Below are 23212 nucleotides of genomic sequence, written 5' to 3' on the forward strand. Positions count from 1 at the left end.
CATTTCATCCTGAAGTGAAATGTTCCCAGTCAATATGGGGATAATTGAAATCCCCCACTATTATTGGGTTCTTAATTTTGATAGCCTCTCTAATTTCCCTTAGAATTTCATCATCACTATTACTGTCCTGGTCAGGTGGTCGATAATAGATCCCTAATCTTATATTTTTACTAGAGCATGAAATTTCTATCCATAGAGATTCTATGGAACATGTGGATTCGCTTAAGATTTTTACTTCATTTGAATCTACACTTTCTTTCATATATAGTGTCACTCCTCCCCCTGCATGACCTGTTCTGTCCTTCCGATATATTTTGTACCCCGGAATGATTGTGTCCCATTGATTGCTCTCAGTCCACCAGGTTTCTGTGATGCCTATTATATCAATATCCTCCTTTATCACAAGGCACTCTAGTTCACCCATCTTATTATTTAGACTTCTGGCATTTGTGTACAAGCACTTTAAAAACTTGTCCCTGTTTATTAGCCTGCCTTTTTCTGATGTGCCAGATTCCTTTTTATGTGACTGTTTATCATCTGATCCGGCCCTTACTTTATACTCTTCAGTCCTCTGCTCCTGACTATAACCTGGAGATTCTCTATCATCAGACTTTCCCCTAAGAGAAGTCTGTGTCAACAAACATATGGACAAGGGGGATCCGGTGGACATAGTGTACTTAGATTTCCAGAAAGCCTTTGACAAGGTCCTTCACCAAAGTCTCTTACGTAAATTAAGCTGTCATGGGATCAAAGGGAAGGTCCTTTTATGGATTGAGAACTGGCTAAAAGACAGAGAACAAAGGGTAGGAATTAATGGTAGATTCTCAGAATGGAGAGGGGTAACTAGTGGTATTCCCCAAGGGTCAGTCCTAGGACCAATCCTATTCAATTTATTCATAAATGATCTGGAGAAAGGGGTAAACAGTGAGGTGGCAAAGTTTGCAGATGATACTAAACTGCTCAAGATAGTTAAGACCAAAGCAGATTGTGAAGAACTTCAATAAGATCTCACAAAACTAAGTGATTGGGCAACAAAATGGCAAATGAAATTTCATGTGGATAAATGTAAAGTAATGCACATCGGAAAAAAATAACCCCAACTATACATACAATATGATGGGGGCTAATTTAGCTACGACTCAGGAAAAAGATCTTGGAGTCATCATGGATAGTTCTCTGAAGATGTCCACGCAGTGTGCAGAGGCGGTCAAAAAAGCAAACAGGATATTAGGAATCATTAAAAAGGGGCTAGAGAATAAGACTGAGAATATAGTATTGCCCTTATATAAATCCATGGTGCGCCCACATCTCGAATACTGTGTACAGATGTGGTCTCCTCACCTCAAAAAAGATATTCTAGCACTAGAAAAGGTTCAGAAAAGGGCAACTAAAATGATTAGAGATTTGGAGAGGGTCCCATACGAGGAAAGATTAAAGAGGCTAGGACTCTTCAGCTTGGAAAAGAGGAGACTAAGGGGGGATATGATAGAGGTATATAAAATCATGAGTGATGTTGAGAAAGTGGATAAGGAGAAGTTATTTACTTATTCCCATAATACAAGAACTAGGGGTCACCAAATGAAATTAATAGGCAGCAGGTTTAAAACAAATAAAAGGAAGTTCTTATTCACGCAGCGCACAGTCAACTTGTGGAACTCCTTACCTGAGGAGGTTGTGAAGGCTAGGACTATAACAATGTTTAAAAGGGAACTGGATAAATTCATGGTGGCTAAGTCCATAAATGGCCATTAGCCAGTATGGGTAAGAATGGTGTCCCTAGCCTCTGTTCGTCAGAGGATGGAGATGGATGGCAGGAGAGAGATCACTTGATCATTGCCTGTTAGGTTCACTCCCTCTGGGGCACCTGGCATTGGCCACTGTCGGTAGACAGATACCGGGCTAGATGGACCTTTGGTCTGACCCGGTACGGCCGTTCTTATGTTCTTATGTTGAGTTCATATTTCATAAGTTGTTTCAGGTTCCTTTTCTCACTTAAAAATACTCCTTTGGGCCTGGACTTCACAAGCCCTAAACGACCCTCTCAAGAAATGCTTAGGCAGGGGGGAAATCCTGCTCCCAGATCTCTCTCGCAGGACACCTGCCTGGCACTAGAGTCGCTCCTGATTTAGGGAGGGTCGCTTTTCACGAGTTCAGGTCGGTTCTGACCTTATTTGGCCTCATTCCGCTGTTGCTGTTAACCGCAGTCAGGGACTAGGAGGCTGAGCAGATATTGTGTTTGGGGGTGGAGTTTCCTCAGTCAGTGGCATTTGAGCTGTAACTTTCCATGGATACGTTTCTTCTTCTCCTTCAAGGAAACCCTCCCAAGAAATCGGTCCCTTGGCGGCACAGGGCGCGGGGCATCGTCGTCACTGCTGTCCTTCTCCTCCTGGGTCTGGCCCTGACCACGTCCCTCATTGCTGTGATGCTTCTATGTAAGTTCAACTGCAGCTCCAAGCCCAACGTTTGTCAACTTCCATTCAGGCCAGCTGGCTCGACTAGGCCGGGGAGGGGAACATATTTCAGCAGAATATCGACCACATTTCCACTCTGTCCCTCCAAATAAATCTCCTACTCCAGGTAGTTTGAATGGAGCTGTAAGATCTTGCCCTGCTGCTTTGATACTGGCACAAACTTTCTAAGTCTAACGATGGTCCAGCACAGGCACAGGTCACCTGGGGAGACTGTGGAATCCCCATCTGGGGAGGTTTTTAAGGACAGGTTAGACAACCACCTGTCAGGGATGGGCTGGGTGAACTTCATCCTGCCTGAGCATCACCTCAGGATTTCAGATCACATGTGGCAGCCCCACATGCTCAACCTGCGCTCTGAGGGTCACGCTGGGTCCGTTCCTGACCACATATCACCAGCACGAGCCTCAGCCCCAGGCGTCCTCATGGCACCATTGAAATGCCCTACGGAGAGACCGGACAGCCCAGTGGTTCGGGCACTTGTCTGGGGGCTCAGACTACTGGGTTTAATTCCCTGCTCTGCCAAAGAGTCCCTGCCCTGGAGCCAGCAAACAGCTGAAAGCAGGGAGCTGGAGTGGAGAGCTCTTGGAGGAGAGGGGAGACAAGCCCCTGTTCCTTAGGGGCAGTGAGTGGCAAAGACGACTCGTGCCTCCCCGTGCTGGGGGGCCACAATCTAAAGGGGAGGATACGTGACTGCTCCACGTGTCTCCTCTGCCCAGCGACCCCTGTGCCCAGTCCAGGGCCACCATGGACTCCCTGCCCTGCCAGAGTTACCTGCGGGGGGCTCTGTCCTTCTCCCGCCGCGCCTCCCCCCACCCCCAGCACATTCGGCCAGTCTCCCTGGCAGCCGGGCCCGGGCGAGGAGCAGGAGGGAGCCGCGTCTCATGAGGCTGAAGCCGGCCGCTCCAGGTCACTGCTCTGTGACATACACCAGGAGAGAGCCCCGAACGGGGCCTTGGCTGTGCCGGTGTCCCTCCTCGGGAGGGAAGCTGTCCAAGATTAAAATAAAAGACGTCATAGAGAACAGCCTCGCACTCGGAGCATGTTCCTTCTCTGCGCGTGGCTGGTCTCCAGCTGCAGTTCGGTTCGGTCGCTGACCTGCAGACGTGTGATTTCTAGATCTCCGGGCACAGAGCAAGCTGCAAGCGGTTGAAGAAGCGGCGCAGAAGCTCCAAGTCTCTCTGCAGCCTGACGACGCCTTGGACGCGTCAGCGAAGGGATCAGACAGTAAGTCGCAGGACGAGGGTCTCAGGCATCAGGGTGGGGTCAGCTCCCCTCCCTTGGCCTGGACGCTGAGCACTCTCCTGCCTACAGGGATGGTGGGTGCCTGGCATCCTCTGCTCCCCTCCAGAGACTTCCCTGCCAGGTGGTTCTGTCCCCTGTCTAAGGAGCTGCTGCTCTGCACCTTCCTCTGCCAGCGGAGGCTCTGTTCCCAGGGACAGGTGGCTGCTCCAGGCTCCCTCCTAGCTCCCTTCCTGGCAGTGGCAGGCTGGCTGCATCCGCCCCATGCTCCTGTGCAAGATGCCTAGTGGTCACCATCTTCCATCCTTTCACTGTTGCTCCCTTCGCTCCATAGTTTTCACCTTGGCCTCTGTATTGTCAGGGTTGCATTGGCGGGAAAGACGGATGCAGCTCATGAGACACACAGGGGCTGAATTCAGACCCTGGTGTAAGCAGGACGTCAGTGGAGCTGCACTCGTGGGTCTCCATTTGCCCCCCAGGCCCTGAGCCCTCCCTGTGCAGCTCCAAAAATTTGGGTACCTGCTACAGTCCCATTGCTGGAGGCAGAGCGCCCCCTTGTGGCCACGTCTCACAACTGTCTGTCTGTCTGGCACAGGGCTGCACATACAAACCCGTCCATGGATCAGGTTATTCAGCATCCAGTCAGAAAATGGGCCTGAACTAAACCCCGGCACACAACTCGCCTGAACGCTGGGCTGTTCAAAACCCGGCCCGGAGCCCGGGGCCAGGGCTCGGGGCCATGGATGTTCTTGCAGCCCCAGCTCTGCCCCATGCTGCAGGGGACCCACTCACAGCTCACAAGGGGGGAGCGATTGGGAAGAGGTGGCTGGGGAGATTGGGGGGACAGGGCTAGAATTCAGGGGTGCTGGGGTCAATTCCCAGCTCTGCTGCAAACTTCCTGTGTGATCTTGGGCACCTCTCCCTGCACCTCAGTTCCCCTGCAGGAAAATCATCCTTTATTTCTCCCACCTCGTGTCTATTTTGACTGTGAGCTGTTGAGAGCAGGGACTGTCCCCTCCTGTCCGTACAGCGCCCGGCACACAGGGGCCGGCAGGTGCTGCTCTACCGCACGTGCTGATAATCAAGTGTTCTGCATCTCCACTGACGTCGCTGTGACTTTTTCCTAGGTCTGCAGCTATTGGATGAAGCGCAGGCAGGAGTCCGGCTGCTGAAAGCCCAGCTGGGTTACGTCAGTGCAGCGTATGGAGAAATCCAGATCCGGCTGGACAACGCCAGTGCAGCGCGAGGAGCAGTGCAAGGTCGCTACAGTAAGTACTAGCTGCAGTGCTGGCTGGTGCCGTTTCTGCTGGTGCTGAGGATGAACGGAGGATTTCAGGCTCCCAGGCTGACAACGCAGCGACTTTCTCCAGCAGTGAGTTCTCTTCCATTAAAATCACCGGTGGCTGCATCCGGGTCCACACCGTGGTGATCGGTGTGGAGTTAAATTACACCCTAGGCCTCGTTAGCCTAATGGGAGCACCCAGCTGTCACTTCTTCTTAGATGCTCCAAACCCATCAGGTCACAGGCAGAAAGTGACCCTGGCATTTCAGTGTATGGGGCGTTACTTTCAGAACCATCCCTGAGCCAGCACCCCCGGCAGGGTGTTGGGGGAGGTGCCAATGTGCAAAGACCCGAGACCTTCACCACTTATGATAAATGAAAATTGTTGATGCAAAACCAGGTGATCTTCTACCTTGGGCAGCTACATTCCCCCTCCTGAATTCACCCTGCCAGCTCAGCTACACAGTGAGTCTCCCCTTTCCCATTACAGCCGTGCTGCTCTGCACTGGGACCAGTGGCCATGCTCCAGCCCAGATGCAGCTGCATTTCAGTGCTGGGGGAGTGACCCCATGGTGTCTGCTTTCTGCAGCGCTCTTTGGGATCCATCACATGGCCACAAAAGTTACTTATTGTGACGCTGGAGAATCAGGATTCAGAAACTCCCTGGGCTTGGGACAGCTGAAGAGCAGGGGAAATGCAGCACTAGAAACCCTGAGCTCCCTGCGTGTGTCCCTGTGACTTTAGCCCGGGCATCTCACCTCAGTCTCTGCTCCTAGGTGACGTGCTGAAATTTTTCTCCGGACGCTGGAGGTTTTACGGTGGGAACCTCTATTACTTTTCACGAGAAAAAAAGTCGTGGGACGAGGCCGAGCGGTTCTGTGTAAATTGGAACTCACACCTGACCTCTGTCTCCTCCCAGGCGGAACAGGTGAGCGCAGGAAGCTCCGAGGGGCTTGGATAATGGGTCAGTGCCTTGTTTCACACCAGAAGGAGGTGGGAGCTGAGGTTCCAATTCTGCGATGTGCCTTTTGGCAAACTATCGGAGAGGATGCGAAGCCTTAGTACCTGACTCAGGGCATTCACCCATCAGTTTAAAAGCAGAGATGGGCAGAGGAACAGAGCCAGGATCTGGGGTGCCGGGGGGTGGTGGGGAGATTTGGAGTCAGGCTCATTTCTGATTTTCACTACTTCCAATGTAGCATTTCCTGCAAACCCAATGGCCTTTCCCAGTGAGGACCCCTTTGATTCCTCTCCCCAGGCCTGAGCTCCTGCTGGACAATCTAGAAGCCTGTATCTGGAAGGCTTGTGTGCAAGGGGCCATGCACCTCTCAGAGAATCCTCTCTCCCCACGTGCCCACTGCAGCCCTCACCCCAGGCCTCTGCGGCACTTTCAGAGGAGGAAAATCCCACCCTCCGGCAGGGCCAGACTTTGCACCCAGTTCTCTGCTCCGAGCTTTGCCTCCTGCAAGGGCAGGGGGCTGGTGTGACACAGATGCAGACGCAGACACAGAGCTGCTCCAGGGCTCCCTCAGGGTCTCCCAGCTAGTCACTGTCAGTGTTGGGGGCAGGACACCGCGTCTCCCGCTGCCCAGTGCCCTGCTCACACCACCAGACGTCCTTTCCTCTCCCCCCAAATCTGTTCAGCCCAGGCAGCTGCGGCTGCATCCTGCAGCCTCTCTTGGGTGACCTGCACATGCTGCAAACTGTGTTGTGCAGGAGTTTCTCTCCAAGGAGACCAAGGGACAAGATCACTGGATTGGACTCACCGACCGGGAGACAGAAGGCAGCTGGCGCTGGGTGGATGGCACAGAATACAGAGCAGACGCAAGCAGGGGGTGAGTAAAGCTTGAGAGACGTGATTATTTATTACATGTTGGGTCACAAGCTCTTTCGGGCAGCGTCTGTACGGCCCCTGGTGTCTATGAAGCACCCGGCACAGTGGGCCCAATCCTGAGGGAGGCCCCCGGGTGCTGCCACGACAGCAGTGAATCCTCTCAGGAATTTCTGCTAATGCCCCTTTGGTTAGAGCAGGAGCCTAAACACGGAGTGTGTGTTCAGTGCCCACTGAGACCCAGGGCCAGAGCCTCCCCTGGGGTAACTCGGCATTGACTTGAATGAACCACAGGGATTTACACCAGCTGAGGGTCTGGCCCCAAGTCGACTCAGTGCAGCCAGGGGAGTCTGGAGTGAGCGGCAGGTTCCCGCTCTCCTTGGGATTGCGCTGCGCTCTCCCCTCGGTCAGGCTGGGCACGGGGAGGCTGTGGGGCCGGGGCCATGGCCGGAGCCAGCTGCAGTCGGTGCAGTGACCTCAGTGGGCTGTGGGCGGGGCCCATAAGCAGGGCCAGGGAGAAGTTAATGACTGGCCCCCGCTGCCCTCTCTTCCCGTTCCTGCGTTCCCATCCCGGGGGTGCCTGGGACGTGCTGTGCCACCTGCTCTGGTTCTGGGCACTGAGATCCGAGTTGCTGCTGCTCAGCATTTGGAGCCACACACTGACTTTGGCTCTTTGCTGGCCTGTCAGGCGCAGGGCAGGTGCTACCCCCGGCCGTCAGAAGCCCTTCGTTACCATGGCCACAAGAGCTGTGGAGAACTCTGAGGGGTGGCCGGGGGGTGCATCGCTTCACCGCGTCATTGCTGGGTGTCTTGGTCCCCTGCCAACAATAGAGTCCACAGAGCAGAACTGAGCTCGGGAACTGGCTGTGGTTCTCCACAGAGACATTAACACTCTGATCCGTAGGTTCTGGGAGGAGAATCAGCCAGACAACTGGGATCAGGGGATTGGAGGCAGAGAAGACTGTGTTGAGATACGCCCAAGGAAGCTGAATACGTGGAATGATGCCAACTGCACTGTGCCTTCTAGGTGGATTTGTAAGCAGGCCCATGGATGGGCTGGGCTGTGACATGCAGGTCCCAGCACCTCAGAAAGCGCCTTAATTTCCAAGCTATGCAGCATGTTTTCCAGCCACCTGCCGATGAGGAGCCCTGGGCACTGGAGGGGGCCGCATGGGATGTGTATTGCAGGGACACTTTGTCTTGCTGTGATATTTCTGGCTGTAGCAGCGACAGCTGCCCTTATGCCGCTCGGTGTGGCTGGCTCTGTAATTTGTATGTTTCCAGGTCTGTCACTGAATAAAATCCTTGGATCGTGGAGTTATTGTTTCACAATCACCCAATAAATAATGATTTTCTTGACTTCTGGTAGTCAGATCTGTTCATGATGACAACAGCACCTCCGTTATCAGCCTCTTTGATTATAATGTCAGGGTTATTTCAGAGGCTGTCGATGGCATTGCATTCTGCACGACTTAGGTTATGAAGCAAGCAATGTTGTTTTTCCACAATTTCTGCCTGTGCATGTTGGCAGAAGCATTCTATGTATAGGTCCAGACTGAATATACTAAGAAACTGCACCATCTACTCAGGACACTCCCTACACTAACACCAGAACAAATCAACACACCCTTAAAGCCCTGACCACTGTTATTCTATCTGCTACCCAAGATCCACCAACCTGGAAATCCTGGACACTCCATCATCTCAGGCATTGGCACTCTCACTGAAGGACTGTCCGGATATGTGGACTCTCTACTCAGACCCCATGCCACCAGCACTCCCAGCTATCTCCATGACACCACTGATTTCCTGAGAAAACTACAATGCATCGGTGATCTCCCAGAAAACACCATCCTAGCCACCATGGATGTGGAGGCGCTCTACACAAACATCCCACACACTGATGGAATACAAGCTGTCAGGAACAGTGTCCCTGATGATGACACAGCACAACTGGTTGCTGAGCTCTGTGACTTTATCCTCACACACAACTATTTCAAATTTGGTGACAATATATACCTCCAGACCAGTGGCACCACTATGGGTACCCGCATGGCCCCACAATATGCCAACATTTTTATGGCTGACCTGGAACAACACTTCCTAAGCTCCCATCCACTCACATCCCTTCTGTACCTACGCTACATTGATGACATCTTCATCATCTGGACCCATGGGAAGGAGACTCTGGAAAAATTCCACCACGATTTAAACAGCTTCTGCCCCAACATCAACCTCAGCCTGGACCAATCTACACGGGAGGTCCACTTCCAAGACACCACTATGCAAATAAGTGACGGTCACATTAACACCACCCTACACCGAAAACCCACCGACCGCTATGCCTACCTTCATGCCTCCAGCTTCCACCCTGGGCACAACACACGATCCATCGTCTACAGCAGGGGTCGGCAACCTTTCAGAAGTGCTGTGCCGAGTCTTCATTTATTCACTCTCGTTGAAGGTTTCGCATGCCAGTAATACATTTTAACATTTTTAGATGGTCTCTTTCTATAAGTCTATACTATCTAACTAAACTATTGTTGTATGTAAAGTAAACAAGGTTTTCAAAATGTCATTTAAAATTAAATTAAAATGCTGATCTTATGCCGCCAGCCTGCTCATCTCGCTGCCAGCCTGGGGTGCTGTTCACCTAGGCCGGCAGCAGGCTGAAGCAGGGCCTGCATCTGGGACCCTAGACCTGGTGGGGTTCAGGGCAGAAATCTGGGGTGTGTGGGGGGGGGGTGTTCAGGGATCAAGGCAGAGGGCCGGGGCTGTGGGGGTGCAGGGCAGAAGGCTGAGTGTGTGTTGGGGTGGGGGGTGCAGGGCAGAGGGCTGGGGTGTGGGGGGGGGGGTCAGGGCAGAGGGCTGGGGTGCTCGGCTCATGGGGGTGCTCCCAGCCCCCTGTCCTGAGCGGCTCATGGCAGGGGGCTGGAAGGGATGTGCCCTGTTCCACCCCCTTCCCCCAGGCTGCGTCCCTACGGAGCTGTGTACACGCTGCCGCTCTTCCCTCTCCCCCTCACTAGGGCCATCAGCTGATCGGCGCAGGGACGGGGGGGGGGCAGGAAAGCACCACGCTGGGGGAAGATGTGGGGGAGGGGGAAGCTTGGCTGCCACAGAACCAATCTTCTGCCTCCTGCCCCCGCAGGGTTCAGCGGTGGGCAGGAGGGGCTGAGTGGGGCGGGGGACCGGGATCATGGCAGGCAGCTGCGTGCCACTCAAAATCGGCTTGTGTGCCGTGTTCGGCACGTGTGCCATGGGTTGCCAACCCCTGGTCTACAGCCAAGCACTGAGGTACAACCGTATCTGCTCCAACCCCTCAGACAGAGACCAACACCTACAAGATCTTCACCAAGCGTTCTCAAAACTACGATACCCGCACGAGGAAATAAGGAAACAGATCAACAGAGCCAGACGTGTACCCAGAAGCCTCCTACTGCAAGACAAACCCAAGAAAGAAACCAACAGAACTCCACTGGCCATCACATACAGTCCCCAGCTCAAACCCCTCCAATGCATCATCAGGGATCTACAACCCATCCTGGACAATGATCCCACACTTTCACAGGCCTTGGGAGGCAGGCCAGTCTTCGCCCACAGACAACCCGTCAACCTGAAGCATATTCTCACCTGTAACTACACACCACACCATAGTAACTCTAACTGAGGAACCAGTCCATGCAACAAACCTTGATGCCAACTCTGCCAATATATCTACACCAGCGACACCATCACAGGACCTAACCAGATCAGCCACCACATCACCAGCTCATTCACCTGCATGTCCACCAATGTAATATATGCCATCATGTGCCAGCAATGCCTCTCTGCTATGTACATCAGCCAAACTGGACAGTCCTTACGGAAAAGGATAAATGGACACAAGTCAGATATCAGGAATGGAAATATACAAAAACCTGTAGGAGACACTTCAACCTCCCTGGACACACAATAGCAGATCTTAAAGTGGCCATCCTGCAGCAAAAAATCTTCAGGACCAGACTTCAAAGAGAAACTGCTGAGCTTCAGTTCATCTGCAAATCTGACACCATAAGCTCAGGATTAAACAAAGACTGTGAATGGCCAGCCAACTGCAAAAGCAGTTTCTCCTCCCTTGGTGTTCTCACCTCAACTGCTAGAAGAGGACCTCATCCTCCCTGATTGAACTAACAACTTCATTATCTCCAGACTGATTCTTGCCTGCATATTTATACCTGCGTCTGACAAAGTGGGTATTCACCCACGAAAACTCATGCTCCAATACATCTGTTAGTCTATAAGGTGCCACAGGACTCTTTGTTGCTTTTTACAGATCCAGACTAACACGGCTACCCCTCTGATACTATATCACTGAAGTTTTTCCAGAGGTCGCTATCCATATTTACATAGGATCCTGGGGTCTGTAGCAGGCCCTAAGCACTATCTCCGGGTAGCCTCTGGTAGCTTTCTTCCCCAAAGTGATTTTGACCCAAACACACTCTGTTTTAGCCATTCCAGCACTTCTAATGTCTTTACAGTCAGTCTATCTCCTCATCAATATACAACGCTACTGCACCACCTTCACCTTCATTTCTGTCTTTCCTGAGCAGCACATACTCTCCATTGTCTGTACTCCAGTCCTAGGTACTATTCCACCATGTTTCTGTTATTCCTGTAACATCTGGTTTCACTTCCTGCACCAGTAGATCTAGTTTCTCCATTTTGTCCCCCAGGCCTCTTGCATTGGTGCATAGACACCTTAGTTGTTTCCGCTCGGCTTTGCCAGGGCTCCTCATGCGATTAGGCACAGTCATGCTACTGCCAGTATCACCTACTACTTGGCTGTTAGCATCATTGGTTTGGGAACTGTCTTTCCTCTTGATGTCCATTCTCCTTCCCTCTGCTGTTCCTTTCTCCTTTGCTGTGTCTGCTCTTACTTGATTTTCTCCTGCTCAATATTAGAATCAAAAGTGGAGATTACATGAGCATCTCTCAGCTGTCTCCCCTGAATTCCAACCTTAAAGCTCTTTTAATCAGTTGTTCCACCCTCCACCCCAGAATCTATTTCCCGCCCTACTCAGGGGGAGTCTGTCCCATGAGAACAGTCCTTTGTCCGTGAATGCCTCCCAGTGATCAAACAGCCCAGAGACCTCCTTAGAGCTCCACTGCCTGAGCCGTGCATTGATCATCATCATCTTGTCTCACCTCCGTTCTCCTCCTCTAGGGACAGGTAGAATCCCATTGAAGATCACCTGAGCCTCCATTTCTTTAAGTGTCTTCCCCAGCCTGGCATCATCTCCCTTGATCCATTCCAGCAAGAATCTAGCAGTATCGTTTGTTCCCACGTGAAGGACAATCAGTGGATTCCTTCCTGCTCCCATTAGGATCCCCTTCAGCCTCAGGTCCACATCCCATAACTTAGCTCCCGGCAGACAGCTCACCCTTCTGTTCCCTGGGTCAGCTCTGGTGCCAGGCCTGTCCATTCTTCTTAGTAAGGAGTCACCATCACGTAGACCTGCCTCTTTCTGGTGTTGGTGCCATTCTCCAGCCTTCCTCCCGTTTCTTCTGAATGCAAGTCCCCTTTGTCTTTTGTTCTCCCTTGCGATCTACTGCAAGTCATCCTCTGTCCTCCTGGGGCTCCGAACTCTGGGTATGTACATTGACTCTTCCCCTCTTCTTGTAGGACTAGCTGCTCTTCTCTTCTCCCTGGCCCTCCCACCTTCTGCTACTCCCTGCTGCAGCCTTCTTCACTTTCCTACTCAGCAAACCTATTCCTGAGCTCTACTTCTCCTTCACTAGCTGGTCTTTTCCTCTGCCCGGTTCCCATCATCATGTTTCCACTGGCCACTTTATTCACCCAGCAGTCTCCCCTCCGAGTTCTCCAGTCCAGCTTGGATCTGCCAGTCCTGAGTTTTCCCTTCAGCCTCCTCTCGCCTTCCCTCCATCATCTGCTCAAATCCCCTTCAAAACTCAACCATAGTTTCCACCTGCATCTCCAAACTTCGGCTCTTCTCTTCCATCAGCTCTATCAGGCGGCGCATCATACAAACAAGCTCTTTTCAGGTACCTGCTCCAGGAACATGTACATCCCGCAGCTTCCACATCTGGTCATCTTCATTGTCTCTTCCATTGCTTGGGTCACTACCACTGCTGCCTCTGTATCTGTCACACCCTTCCTGCCTAAGCACCTGTCAAGGAGAAAGACATTGCTGGGTGTCTTGGTCCCCTGCCAACAACAGAGTCCACACTGCAGAACTGAGCTCAGGAATTGGCTGTGGTTCTCCCCTGAGACATTAACACTCTGATCCGTAGGTTCTGGGAGGAGAATCAGCCAGACAACTGGCATCAGGGGACAGGAGGCAGAGAAGACTGTGTTGAGATACGCCCAAGGAAGCTGAATAGGTGGAATGATGCCAACTGCACTCTGCTTTTCAGGTGGATTTGTAAGCAGGCCCATGGACAAGCTGGGCTGTGAATAGTATATACCTCGGTAGTATTCATCACCAGGTATTTTTTAACTGGTTTCTGCACCCCATTTAGAACTTATGTCCCGCCCTCTATTCTTGTTTCTTTTGCTGTGAAGGTTTGGTGCCGTTGGCCATTTTGAAAAAAAAAAGTTTGATTATTTATTGTTTGTATAGGGGGAATGTTGCGTGTTTGTGCTCTGAAAGACTTGGTTGATTGTTTAGAGAAAAAGGTTGAAAGAAAAGAGTCAGAGATCTTAAAGATTAATAAAAGAAAGCTTTGGTAAGTGTTGGGGGGGGAAAAGGAAAGAAAGATTGTTTGGTTTGGTTTAGTAAGGAGAGATGATTTTAAAGGCCTAGTTTGACGTGTTATTAAAGAATAGAAAGAGAACTTAAAGAAAAATACAGATTTTTGTTTTTAAAGGGATACTTTGGAAGAGATTTTTGGTGAGGTTGAGAAGGAGAGGTGTTTTTAAAGGGCTAGTTTGGTATGTTATTAAAGAATAAAAATATTTGAGATAAATGTAAAAGGTGTATTAAATATAAGGGTAGGTTAAGAAAGAGCATTTAAAAATATTAAATAATATTGAAAAATAGGATAAAAAGAACACATGGCAGAACAGGGCATTTACTAAGGCAGAGACTATTTAATAAGCTCATGGTAAAAGTTTAAACGTTGGTTAAGAAAGAACCATTTAAACTATTAAATACCAGGTGTAAGCAGAGTCAGGATGAGATCTACCCTGACATCTGGTGGTACATTATGAGGAGTGGGCAAAGGAATTTTAGGAATGTGCATTTGCATTGGAAAACCCACTCCACTTAGCATAACACACAGCAGCATGGGATGGTTATTTTCACACTGTGGAATCCCCAATTTCTTTGTTATTGGGGCAGGAAGGAAAAAAAGGGGCTGTTACCTTAATTATGTGAATGAGGAACTATGAGACTGCTTTATGACAGAAATGACTCAACCTACATTAAATAGTACTTGCTAGCCAAGGGACATGGGTTCCAAAACCCAGTGAAGGGAGAGAGGGTGGGGACTGGTGTGTGTACCTGATGGTATGGGCCCCTTTTGAGGGCCTGGAACACCAATTGCACTTCCTCCTCTCTCCACTGTTAAAGAGCAGAGCTAATTTTGAATCCTTTAGGAGTCTATCTAGAGGTTGCTGACCTGAATTCACATTGGGCCATGTGGCACTGGGGCTCTCCTACTACAAGTTGAAATCACTAAGAGCTGAAGTCACTAAAAGAACTAAGCTTACTGAGCGGAAATCACTGAGTGCTGTGTTAAGTAGTGGGAGAGCCTGAAGATCTATCACCAAGCAGCTGGCAGAGTGGAGCAGTCTGCAGCACGTTGGAGCAGCCCATGGAACAGTGAGCAGTGTGGAGCGGTTTGTGGGGGACGGCTGACGTGGTTCACGGGTCTGCTGGAGGAGCAGCACAGCTGGTGGTGTGGAGCCAGTCCTGGTGAAGGCTGCAGCAGAACACCACGGAGAAGCGGGGCAGTCGGCCCTGGCCCATGTAAGGTGTCCCTTAGCACCCTGTGTGTGCGACCCCTCCCGCCATTTCCACCTGGGGGGGGGGACTCTGCAGATAAACTTTTGAACTCTGGGGTGGCACTGACCAGAGACTGAGACTTTTGGGTTGTTGGACTTTGGGGTGATTGGACTTAAGACCCTAAGGACAGTGCCAAATGTACTTGGAGGGGGGTTTTGCTTCTGGTTTGTTCCTCCTTTATTAAAAGGATTTTGCTACACTCAGACTTCGTGCTTGCGAGTGGGGAAGTATTGCCTCCTGGAGGCACCCGGGGGGGTGGTAGGTAATTGTCCCAGGTCACTGGGTGGGGGCTCGAGCCGGTTTTGCATTGCGTTATTGAAACGGAACCCCTGGATACTGAACCCGGCCCTTGTTGCTGCCAACTCAGAGGGGCAGAAGGGTTACATTTTTGGGGGCTCGTCCGGGATCCCTGGGTCAGTACCCCTCGCAAGCACCTGTTGAGTGTTCCACTGTATTGGGAAACAATTGTCTTTATATTTTGAGGGAATTACTGTTTGTATAATGGCTAATATGTCGGGTTTGTTGGGCCCCAGTCCTGCAGCTTCTAGCTCAGGGACGGCAGCTTCAGCCAATGATTGGGCACAAGCACTGGGGCATATATTGGAAAAGATTGTGTTGGCCTATGCTACGTCAAACTCTTGTCGTAAGTTAAGGTTTTTTGCTGGGGAAGAGGAGTTTGAACCCTGGTTGGAGCATACCACTGAAATGCTGCGGGAGTGGGCCGTACCTGATGTAGAACAGCGAAGGTGTCTAATAGAGAGCCTTAGTGGCCCAGCATTAGATGTACTTCGTACCCTGAAGCTCATTGACCCTGAGGTCAGTGTGAAGGACTGCCTGGAGGCCCTTGATAATACCTTTGGGAGCGTAGAGAGCCCTGAAGACAGTTACTGTAAATTCCTTGATTCCCGACAGGAAAGGGGTGAGAAAATTTCAGCCTATATACAGAGGCTGGAGAGACTACTTCAGAGAGCTGTTATGAGGGGAGCAGTGACTGCTGAGCAGATGGATCAGACCAGACTGGCTCAAGTTGTAAGAGGGACTCAGTATCAGAACCCGATTCTACTTCATCTCCAACTAAGAGAACGGCAGGATCATCCCCCAAGTTACTCCCAGCTGATAAAGGAGGTCAGGGAAGAGGAAGAAAGGCAGGCTGCCAGCGAGTGTTGGGAAGCCCAAACATTGGAACCAGCCAGCACAACGCCACTGCAAATGGCCAGTGTACTGATGGTGAGCACCACAGAGGAACTTGCCCAACAAATGCAGGTCCTGACAGAACGGATAGCTGAGCTGCAAAGCACCATTGACCGAGCTAAGATTTCCAGGAATAAGGAGCCTCAGACTGTGACAATGGAGAAGTCAATATCTAGAGCCACTATCGCACCCTGGCGAAGGCGGAAAGGACAATTCTTTTGCTACCGGTGTGGTCAGGATGGGCACAGTGCTGCTAACTGCCATAAGGAAGAGAACCCCTCCTTAGTATATGAAAAGCTGAGGATCAGTTGGGAGAGACCCAGTAGCTGTCAGAAGGTCTGGGAACGGAGATCACCTAGGCCTACAGGATTTGAAGATTCCCCCAGAAGAGACCGTCCAGCTGGGATCCCTGCAGGACTGATAGGGCCGCGAGCAGAGGTCATGGTGAGGATTGAAGGGGCGGAGTGTAAAGCCGTGCTTGACACTGGATCTCAAGTGACTATTATATTTCAGTCATTCTACCAACAGATGCTTAGGCACCTGCCTATACAGCCACTGACTGGCATTGGTCTGTGTGGCCTCAGCATGGATGAATACCCCTATCAAGGGTATGTCATAGTGCACCTTGAATTCCCAGAGGAGGTTGCTGGGGTAAGGGAAGAGGTAGACACAGCTGCCTTAATATGCCCTGACCCTAAAGGGACCTCTGATGTGTCTGTGCTGATAGGGACCAACTCCAGTCTCTTCAAGGTGCTTGCGGATTACTGCAGACGACGGGCTGGGGACCAGTAGCTGAGTACCCTGATGATCCATACGCTTTGTGCTGAAGCCTATAGGAAGATTGAGAGTGCTAAAAAGGAGACATCTGAGCTACCAATTGGGGCACTGAAGTACATGGGCACAACCCCCTTAGTAGTACCTGCAAGGACAGAGCAAGAGGTGCTTGTCATGAGTACCAGGCTGAAAGGCAGTAAAGGGGCATTAGCAATGATAGAGCAGCCAGTTGAAGGAGAGCTCCCGGAAGGAGTGCTGGTCCCCAGTGGAGTCATAACCCTACCTGCTGAAGCCCAGGAAAAGGTGACTATACTGATTGCTAATGAAACAAGTCGAGATGTTGTTGTGAAGCAAGGACAAAAGATAGCAGACCTCTTCGAGCCTGAATCAATTGTGAAACCCCAGTGCGAGATTCAAGTTCCAACAATAGACCCAGCAAAGTTTGACTTTGGAGATTCACCATTGTCGGAGGAGTGGAAAGATCGCCTGAGGAGGAAACTTTGTGAAAGGCCCAAGGTGTTCTCACTGCATGAGTGGGATGTGGGATGTGCAAAGGAGTAGAGCACAACATCAGACTACATGACTCCCGACCTTTCAGAGAGAGATCTAGGAGGCTTGCTCTCCGAGATGGAAGATGTGCGACAACATCTTCAAGAGCTGGCTGCAAATGGCATCATTACAGAGTCCCGCAGCTCATACGCCTCACCCATTGTGGTGGTCCGTAAAAGAATGGGAAAATCCGGATGTGTATTGACTACCGCACCCTAAACCGCCGTACTGTGGTTGACCAGTACACAATGCCTCGAGTCCAAGATGCTTTAGACTGTTTGCTGGGAAGCCAGTGGTTCTCTGTGTTGGATCTTCGGAGTGGATACTACCAGATCCCTCTGGGTGAAGAAGATAAGGAAAAGACAGCCTTCATCTGCCCATTAGGGTTTTATCAGTTCGAACGCATGCCCCAGGGGATTTCTGGAGCACCTGCCACATTTCAGTGTCTTATGGAGAAAGTTGTGGGAGACATGAATTTACTGCAAGTGTTAGTTTATTTGGATGACTTGATTGTGTTTGGAAGAACTTTGGAAGAGCATGAAGAAAGACTTCTTAAAGTGCTTGATAGGTTGGAGGATTATGGTTTGAAGCTTTCGATTGACAAATGCCAGTTCTGCAGGACCTCGGTGAAGTATGTGGGCCACATCGTGTCCCAAGAGGGTGTGAGTACTGATCCTGATAAAACAGAAGCACTCACTACATGGCCACGTCCAAGCAACTACAGAGAACTCAAGACTTTCCTTGGGTTTAGTGGCTACTACCGTAGATTTGTGAAAAACTATGCTACTATTGTAAAACCCCTCAATGATCTTACCAGGGGATATCAGTCCAGCAAGAACAAATCTAAGACCAAGAATAAAGGGCCTTCTGTGCACAGACGCTATGGCCCCTTCGAACCCTTTGAGCCACTGGTGGAACCCCCGTGTAATGACTTACACAGATTATTGGACAGTGGCGACATACAGATGGAAGATGTCCCAAGCACCTTCGATCCTCCACGGTTAGAACTAGAAATGCAGGGGCCTATGCCAGTATCCGAGGGGAACTCACAGGAAACCTCCCCATCCGTCACTCAAGAGGATGTCCCCCCTACCACAGCAACAGAGATTCTCCATAGGCGAGACAGAGTAATAAGACCAGTGAAACGGCTAACTTACGATGCACCTGGGGTGATTAGTGAGGAGCCAATACATTTAGCACACAGGTTTGTGAAAGCTAAAGTGGGCTATCTGAGGCCCTTTGGAGGGGACCAGTAAGTTGGTATAGTAGGGAATGTGATTTGTCGGGACGACAAATTCTCGGCTGGGGGGAGGATGTAAGCAGAGTCAGGATGAGATCTACCCTGACATCTGGTGGTACATTATGAGGAGTGGGCAAAGGAATTTTAGGAATGTGCATTTGCATTGGAAAACCCACTCCACTTAGCATAACACACAGCAGCATGGGATGGTTATTTTCACACTGTGGAATCCCCAATTTCTTTGTTATTGGGGTAGGAAGGAAAAAAAGGGGCTGTTACCTTAATTATGTGAATGAGGAACTATGAGACTGCTTTATGACAGAAATGACTCAACCTACATTAAATAGTACTTGCTAGCCAAGGGACATGGGTTCCAAAACCCAGTGAAGGGAGAGAGGGTGGGGACTGGTGTGTGTACCTGATGGTATGGGCCCCTTTTGAGGGCCTGGAACACCAATTGCACTTCCTCCTCTCTCCACTGTTAAAGAGCAGAGCTAATTTTGAATCCTTTAGGAGTCTATCTAGAGGTTGCTGACCTGAATTCACATTGGGCCATGTGGCACTGGGGCTCTCCTACTACAAGTTGAAATCACTAAGAGCTGAAGTCACTAAAAGAACTAAGCTTACTGAGCGGAAATCACTGAGTGCTGTGTTAAGTAGTGGGAGAGCCTGAAGATCTATCACCAAGCAGCTGGCAGAGTGGAGCAGTCTGCAGCACGTTGGAGCAGCCCATGGAACAGTGAGCAGTGTGGAGCGGTTTGTGGGGGACGGCTGACGTGGTTCACGGGTCTGCTGGAGGAGCAGCACAGCTGGTGGTGTGGAGCCAGTCCTGGTGAAGGCTGCAGCAGAACTCCACGGAGAAGCGGGGCAGTCGGCCCTGGCCCACGTAAGGTGTCCCTTAGCACCCTGTGTGTGACCCTCCCCATTTCCACCTGGGGGGGGGGAACTCTGCAGATAAACTTTTGAACTCTGGGGTGGCACTGACCAGAGACTGAGACTTTTGGGTTGTTGGACTTTGGGGTGATTGGACTTAAGACCCTAAGGACAGTGCCAAATGTACTTGGAGGGGGGTTTTGCTTCTGGTTTGTTCCTCCTTTATTAAAAGGATTTTGCTACACTCAGACTTCGTGCTTGCGAGTGGGGAAGTATTGCCTCCTGGAGGCGCCCGGGGGGGTGGTAGGTAATTGTCCCAGGTCACTGGGTGGGGGCTCGAGCCGGTTTTGCATTGCGTTATTGAAACGGAACCCCTGGATACTGAACCCGGCCCTTGTTGCTGCCAACTCAGAGGGGCAGAAGGGTTACACTATTAAATACCAGGATAGGTTAAGAAAAGAGCATTTAAAAAGAGATAAATAAAAGAGAAACATATAAAGGTAGGTTAAAAGAGAGAACAGGGCAAGAAAAGGGAAAAGAAAGCCGCTTTGCAAATGGCAAAGACAAACAGCACGTGGCTGAGTCAGAGAGAGAGTGAGCGAGATCTTACCCTTCCAACTGTTCCTGAAGAAAGAGGCAACTTCCCAGGTTCACAGCCCCTCAGGATAGTTGTCTCCACCTTTGGATCAGACCAATCAGATGCTGTTCTACAGCTGGGTGAAAAATACATTTTCCTGAACCAATCCGACAGTCCTAAGGTTTTTAAACAGGAGCCATCTTCCTCCCCTACCCCCTTTAACTGCCTTATTCTTAACTAAAAAAACAGATCCCAAGCATCTTTCCCGCCATCTTTCCCCCTTTTACATAGGGGCTTTAATAAAGGTTAAAACCATAAGCCCTTAGTAACAAACAGTTTTTTAAAGTTTTCCATTATGTTTTAGACTAACATTGGTCATTTTTTAGTGAGGACAATTTGAAGAGGCAGCAAAGCCGCTGTGATCAAAAATAGCATCTGGTGAGTCAGTGGATCAGAGATAAGAAGGCAGCTTTTCCCCCCACTTTTTAACATAAGCATGTAAAAGTGATATTAAGTTTTGTAAAGGAATAATCACTTGAAAAGACAAGCGTATATGAAGAGACAGCCCTTTATTTAGCACTTTTGCTTGTGTTTTGATAAAAAATGAGCATGCAGAAACACCCCAGGGTTAAAGCCACAAACCCTTGCTAACAAAAAGTTTTTAAAAGCTTTTCCCTATGCTTTTAGTGAGGACAATTTGAAGCAGCAGCAAAAACAGCATCTGTGAGCCAGTGGATCCAAGAGAAGAAGATTGCTGTTTCCCCCACTTTTTTTAACAAATAGAAGTGAAAGATATAAGAAGTCTTGTAAAGGAATAAACACTTTTTAAAAGACAAGCCTATATGAAGAGACAGCCCTTTATTTAGCACTTTTGCTTGTGTTTTGATAAAAAATGAGCATGCAGAAACTCCCCAGGGTTAAAGCCACAAACTCTTGCTAACAAAAAGTTTTTAAAATCTTTTCCCTATGCTTTTAGTGAGGACAATTTGAAGCAGCAGCAAAAACAGCGTCTATGAGCCAGTGGATCCGAGAGAAGATTGCTTCTTCCCCCACTTTTTTTAACAAATAGAAGTGAAAGATATATGAAGTCTTGTAAAGGAATAAACTCTTAAAAAGTCAAGCCTATATGAAGACACGTCCCTTATTTAGCACTTTTGAATATGCATTTCAATAAAAAGTGAGCGTGCAGAGACATCCCAGTGTTAAAAACACAGAGAACCTGTTTATAAAAGGAATTTATAGTGATAAAAAAGTTTTCCCCTCTGTTTTAGACTAAGGTCGGTCATTTTTTAGTAAGGACAGTTTGAAGCAGTGAGGTGTGACGGAGTAGTGAGTGGGGAGTATTGACCTGATAATGTTGCGTGGGGGGTTTACTGGTACTGTCTGCATTGATGCTGGATGGTGGTGGGACATCAGGGTGTGACTTCACTTAAGAGATGATACATGAGCATGTAACCTGAGCCCAGGAGGTGGTTGGGGCCAGCTGACACCTTCTGTCCAGAAAACTGGACAAAGGCCGGAGAAGGGGCTGGGGTGTGTGGATGGGTGGGACGGCTGGAGGGAGTTTCAGTCTGGAGCTGGCTGGGGAAATGGAGGGAGGCCCAGAACCAGGTTCTGGGCTCCCTGCCCCCCAAGATGGACCTCACTGAGGAGTCCTGTTTTCTGTACCTACACGCTCTGTTTTGTACTGCATTCCTGTCGTCTAATAAACCTGCTGTTTTACTAGCTGGCTCGCTGAGAGTCATGGTGAATTGCAGGAAGTGGGGGGTGCAGGGCCCTCTCTCCCCCACACTCTGTGACACGTGCTTCTTCAGCAAGGCCCCTGTGAGCAAAAACAGCCTTTGTGAGTCAGTGGATGAGAGATAAGATAAGATAAGATAAGATTAAGATAAGGAGGAGCTTCTATTTAAACAGATCTGATGATGAAAGATGGCTGCACCTAGAAGGCCCTGGCCAACACCGGCAGTCAAGCCTCTCATGGAGAGACATTATACGATCGCTGCTATGGGACCTGAAGAGTGTTTGAGATGGGTCATGGGAGCGGGGAAATAGGGATAGTTAATGATGCCTGTACCCACAGAAAGATGCGGTGGAGAAGCATGATTTTATATATCTCTATCACATCCCCCTTTAGTCTCCTCTTTTCCAAGCTGAAGAGTCCTAGCCTCTTTAATCTTTCCTCATATGGGAACCTCTCCAAACCCCTAATTATTTTAGTTGCCCTTTTCTGAACCTTTTCTAGTGCCAGTATATCTTTTTTGAGGTGAGGAGACCACATCTGTACACAGTATTCGAGATGTGGGCGTACCATGGATTTATATAAGGGCAATAATATATTCCCAGTCTTATTCCCTATCCCCTTTTTATTGATTCCAAACATCCTGTTTGCTTTTTTGATCACCACTGCACACTGTGTGGACATCTTCAGAGAACTGTCCACGATGACTCCAAGATCTTTTTCCTGACTCGTTGTAGCTAAATTAGCCTCCATCATATTGTATGTATAGTTGGGGTTATTTTTTCCAATGTGCATTACTTTACATTTATCCACATGAAATTTCATTTGCCATTTTGTTGCCCAATCACGTAGTGTTGTGAGATCTTTTTGAAGTTCTTCACAGTCTGGTTTAGTCTTAACTATCTTGAGCAGTTTAGTATCATCTGCAAACTTTGCCACCTCACTCTTTACCCCTTTCTTCAGATCTTTTATGAATAAATTGAATAGGATTGGTCCTAGGCTGACCCTTGGGGGACACCACTAGTTACTCCTCTCCATTTTGAGAATTTACCATTATTTCCTAGCCTTTGTTCCCTGTCTTTTAACCAGTTCTCAATCCATGAAAGGACCTTCCCTTTTATCCCATGACAGCTTGATTTACGTAACAGCCTTTGGTGTCGGACCTTGTCAAAGGCGTTCTTGAAATGTAAGTATACTTGTCCACCTGTTTGTTGACCCCTTCAAAGAACTCTAATACATTAGTAAGACACGATTTCCCTTTGAAGAAACCATGTTGACTATTGCTCAACAGTTTATGTTTTTCTATGTGTCTGACAATTTTATTCTTAACTATTATTTCAACTAATTTGCCGGTCTGTAATTGCCGGGATCACCTCTAGGGCCCTTTTTAAATATTGGCGTTACATTAGCTAACTTCCAGTCATTGGGTACCGAAGCCGAT

At 49.5% G+C, this 23212-nt stretch overlaps 2 protein-coding genes across 4 annotated transcripts in view; one reads left to right on the top strand and one right to left on the bottom strand.

Annotated features, from left to right (window-relative positions):
* The window catches only part of LOC120406477 (C-type lectin domain family 4 member F-like), a 331059-nt gene that overhangs the window by 127173 nt on the left and 180674 nt on the right, over positions 1-23212 (bottom strand). The gene's annotated exons all lie outside the window — the stretch shown is intronic.
* Positions 4854-23212, top strand: part of LOC120406480 (C-type lectin domain family 4 member F-like) — a 218224-nt gene continuing 199865 nt past the window's right edge. For all 3 annotated transcript variants that reach the window (XM_039541369.1, XM_039541372.1, XM_039541371.1), the window contains exons 1-4: positions 4854-4978; positions 5769-5920; positions 6709-6827; positions 13115-13237. The gene's annotated coding sequence lies outside the window, so the exon portion shown is untranslated. The remainder of the gene's footprint in view (positions 4979-5768; positions 5921-6708; positions 6828-13114; positions 13238-23212) is intronic.

The sequence above is a fragment of the Mauremys reevesii genome, linkage group 5 (genome assembly GCF_016161935.1).
Source record: "Mauremys reevesii isolate NIE-2019 linkage group 5, ASM1616193v1, whole genome shotgun sequence".
NCBI classification, from domain to species: Eukaryota; Metazoa; Chordata; order Testudines; family Geoemydidae; genus Mauremys; species Mauremys reevesii.